We start from the raw sequence: 5189 nt of genomic DNA on the forward strand, positions 1-5189 counted from the left end.
TCCTCGAGATATTAATCCTTTTGGCTATGCAGTAGATATAAGTAACAAAATATGGATATAAAAAACAAAACTTGGGAGAATCATCAACAACCGTTATTTGAACCTATGTACTTTTTTATATTAATGATAATTTATAAAATTCCATCTTTTAAACAGTTATAATTGTTTTCCACTAAAAGGGACAAAGGACCTACTAAATAATAATTTACTTTTTCAATCATTAAAATGCAAAATTTGCAACACAAACCACCATCATGTAACTCATTTTTCTTTTAAATAGGGGATCAACATGTTTATTTAAGTCTATAAATATAATTGGCTAACTTTGAACTATTTTTTAAGTAATTAAAGCTAACTATACGACTCTAAACTTTAGAAATTTTACACTTCTTCTCTAAAAATGGGCCTTTAGTTTGTTTTTTTGGATATTGATTTGGATATAGTACCCATTACAGCTTTTTGTGCAAAATAGCAAATTTAGAACTACAAAAGTTATATATATATATATAAATATGACGTTTACTAAATTTTTTTTTAACTTTTTGTATTTTACAAAAATGTCCGACTTTTATAATGTATAAAATATAGTAATATATACATTTTTCTTCAAAAAATTATTTTAAAATGTCATCAAGGTTAAGATAATTCAAATTTGCTTTTTTTTTTTTGTTTATTTAAGTATATAAGATGTATAATTTCAATATTTGGCATATATTAGATGTATGGCTTTGATACAATAAAGACCATTGAGATAGGTCTAAAGATTTACTTCATGTAACTACTTATCGTTCTTTAGAAACATAGATACGGAGTTTCCATACAAATTTATAAAATATTATTAATATAAATATTGATTTTCTAAATGTGTAACATTATACAAAAAGCTGAAATGGATCCCATATAAAAAGTACATTGTTTTCTGAAATTTACAAACTTTATGGCCGTTCAGTTCCCTTTAAAACTTTTCAAAGTGGTTGAAGTTATATTATTAGACTAAAAAGAATATTTTGAGACCTTAAGGTTATAATATTTTTAACATTTAAAAGTTAAGCTCCGTCTTAAAATACAGTGGAGAAAATAAGTATTTGTTGCCTTGCCAAATTTTTAAACTTGCCTTATGACAAATGAAAAAATGGTTTAGGTATAACTTTAATAGTAGGTTTATTTTAAATTAATAAAAAATTATAGTGCTTCTCAGAAGAAAAATTATCCCGGGACATTACGCCATAAAAAAAATGGTTCTAATCTAACGTAACTCCTCAAATTCATAAACTACAAAATTTGCATTTTGACAATAAAGTAAATTTGAAAATTGTCTTGTATAACATAATCCCAAACAAAAACCCTAGTGAACCCCCCCCCCCCAATGAGTGTATGATAATTGCAATTAAATCACATTTTTGTTTTGTATTTTTGGTGATGCTTCATTCAATATAATGTTAGGTTGGTTATTTTAGAAAAATAAATGTTTTTTTACTTAATTTTTTTTCTTTAGAAATTGACATGGAAATAAAAATATATAAATCTGTAAAGTAATGAAGTAAAACATATAACATTGAACCTTTAATTAATTATAGTACTTACTTGCAACGTTATACAAAAGGCTTTTTAAATTTTATATACATAAACAAACACTAAAATATATGCAATTAAATGTATATAAAACATTAGAAAATCATAACAAAAAAATAATTTCCCTTATAATGACATAAATGGAAAAGTTAAAGCAATTGAAACAGGCAACTGCTCTACGCTGACTCCCTTGAAGGATGGAAGATACTAATTATCTATTTAATAGGTGTATTTATGCAACCTCATACTAACAACTACTCACATTAATAACAGGATCATTGGAGATGTTAAAATAATTGCCAATTGACAAATTTTATTGAAATATGATTAAGGCTATGTAATTTTTTAAAACCTATTTGGACGAATATGGAGACTGTACTATCAGAAAGTCGACCAAAATTTAATTTTTTTTAATGCTTAACCCATTTTATAGATCTCCCTCTATCAACTTGATTATCTTCTCTGATCTCCTATACAAGGGATATACATATTCCTACAGAATGAGTATATTCATCCAATCTTACAAGGAAACTAATATTTTTTGCATTAATATTTTTTGTTTGGCTTTTAATTTTGTAATAGAAGACTTAATAAATAATCAATGTAAGGTTTTCCAATGTAAAAATAACTAATACGATTATTTGACTAATTTTTATAACGAATTAAAAAATTTAATACAGGAAAACTAACTCCAAATCAATTATTGGAATCGGGATAAGTTTTTGTGTCTTTAAAATTTTAAACAATCCTGCATTTTAAAGATAAATTGATTATTGAACTTTTTTGAATGTAGTTCCTACAATATGTGTTTAAATAAGTAAAAAAATCTAGTAGAATGATGTGTGTTACTTGGAAGCTAATATTTTTTTCAATATATTATAGGTACACCTAAAGAATAATCATTTTTGTTACAACTTTGAGATATATTATTTCAAAAAAAAGTTAAGCCTTGACTCATTATTTAGTTTTGGTTTTATTATCCTATCGAATATTTAATAAACATGTATTATTATATTGCAAACAATATTAGCTTCCAAGTAACACACATTTTTTTACTAGATGTTTTTAAATAATTAAAGACATTTCGTAGGAACTATATTCAAAAAGAGTCAATAAGCAATTAATCTTTTAAATGTATAAATGTTTTTTGTCAATTTATGTCAACTTCAAAATTTATTTAAAGAGTAATTCCAGTTTAAAAAATGGCTCTTAATATAAATTATACTCAAGAACATAATATTTAATAGAAGGCTTAAGCTAAGAGGTCAAAAATATAGCAAAAACAAACTTTAATCGTCATTTTTGTAATTTATGTTTTAAATAACAATAAAAATATGGGGTAACCGATGTTTTCTGTGCATTGTGTTATTTACCATTTATGTTAATATTTTTTTTAAATAAATCACTCGGAGGCTCTACAAATTAATCTCAAAGATTTTAAATTTTTAGATCAGTTATAGAAAAACAGATAAAATGTATTTTACTGAGTGGTGGGTTAATATCCCTAAAATTTGAATTTTAAACTTCAGCAAGATAACATTTGTTCTAATTTTAGGGAAGGCCTGACACCAACTGCAGATGTTGTCCTCTATCATAGTGTCCCAGTGCTAGCTGACAGTGTCAATGAAAGTTTCGGTTTAGGGGTGACAGACACTGCAGGGTCCCCCTAGACATGTACACAAAATGAGGGATCAAGGGGGTTGGTGCTAAGGCTATGGTGGGGGAGGGAAGAGGTTGAATATTTCAGAAAAAGTTAAAAAGAACTCAAAATACACGTTTCAAAGAGTCTTACACCCAAAAGATGGGGTTTATCATTGATGGTGACTAAAGTGGCCTCTTTTGTGACAGCACTCTGGACAGTCTGGCGGGAAATCCCGGGATCTCTTACATGGGCCCTCAAGCACTGGAGTATATTGGAATGGACTGTTTTTTTTCAACTACTCCAGGTCTACTTTGCTTTTTTTTGACAGATCCCTTTTTCCTGTCCAACGTTTTTAACTTGCCTACTGCGTGAACGGTGGTCTTCGAGATACCGAACTGCTTGGACTGCGCGAATGGAAATTTGTCAACCACGTTCATGTGCCATTTTCTCGACTTGTATGTAAGCTAGAAAGCTCAGGTTTGTATCTATTATTTTTTTAGCTAATTGTTAATTCTTTAATATGTAAAAATATGAAGTACTGTCAATCAAGGAAACATAATTAATTATTTAATTAGTAGGTGGTCAAATTTCAATGGATAACCCTGTATTTAAAAAGACATATTGGAGCTAGCAACAAAGTATCATATATCAAATGTGGTCTGCGATCTTTATTAAATATTCATAGGTATATATTTATGAAGAAATTAATAGGTTTCGAGTTTTTCCCATATTTAATTGTTGTTTACCATTGATTTTGTGTTGACAATCCCCATATATCAAATCACTTATTCGTCATATAGCAGACAATAGTAATTTCAATCAAGCGTAATGTCAGTATTCAAATCATCATCAATAAACATTCTTCTTCCTTTGAAATATATTATTTTTAGTGACCTTCGATCAATCAAAATAAATACCTAACTGTAGCCGTCATAAATACAAAGGCCACAAACAATCGAGGCCCAATACAATCACCTGCAGTGATTTAATACAAATGATGGATTACAAATATAGTATAATATTTTTAAGTATACCAATGTCGTAGCAAAATGTTAGTGTTAGATTTCAATCTAAAAATCCTAAAACAGTCTGTGAACCTTTTTCAAAAGTTTTTTTTTTTGATCGAGTTAATTTGATTCTAAAAGGAAGTATGGTTCAAATGGGTACACTATAAAAGTTTGATTGGAAAGAGATTAATCATATTTAAATTCGGGTTACACCAATTTTATAGATGAAATGGCGAAAACAATGAATAATGTCAAACTATAAATATGAAATCTTTAACAGTATGGATCCAACTAATTTGAATATAAATATATATCATTTCTAAGTCAAATTAGCAAAATAAATCATGTATATAAATAAATTTTAAACATCTGATGATGTTTTGATTTTTTTTACTTCCCTATTTAATTCATTTTCATCATAAAATATCTCCATAAATATTTATCTACTTGTGAACTGATTGTTTACTAAAAATGCTCATAATGATTTAAATAATACTTGATTTTTGTATTTTGATATGAAGTATTTTCAAAATGTATATTGGTAAATAAATTTATAAATTCAAGTTCAAAAATTTTCGTCTGACATATTTTTATTTGTAGTTTAAGGACATTTTTTATTTTGACATAACATTTATTTTTAATAATAAAATAACTAGCTGGTTTTTGAGTTCAATACAAATTTGAGTTTTAACCAAAAGCCGTTCCAAACCCTAAATTTATTTCCATATTGTAATTAATTCGACTAAGAATATAACGGTTATTCCGGATGATTTTTGGAAAAAAAAATGTTTCCAGTTTTCTTTTATTTTTAACAGTCAACATATATCATAATTTTGTAAAACTAAATTGTTCGTATGGAAAAGCCCTATTAAAAATATATTCGAATAACTTTAGACTAAAGACAATAAATATTACGAACGGTATAATTTTATTTGTATCTAGTGTTTCGAAAAACCTATATAAGTTGG

The sequence above is a fragment of the Lepeophtheirus salmonis genome, chromosome 14 (assembly GCF_016086655.4).
Source record: "Lepeophtheirus salmonis chromosome 14, UVic_Lsal_1.4, whole genome shotgun sequence".
In the NCBI taxonomy this organism is placed as follows: Eukaryota; Metazoa; Arthropoda; class Copepoda; order Siphonostomatoida; family Caligidae; genus Lepeophtheirus; species Lepeophtheirus salmonis.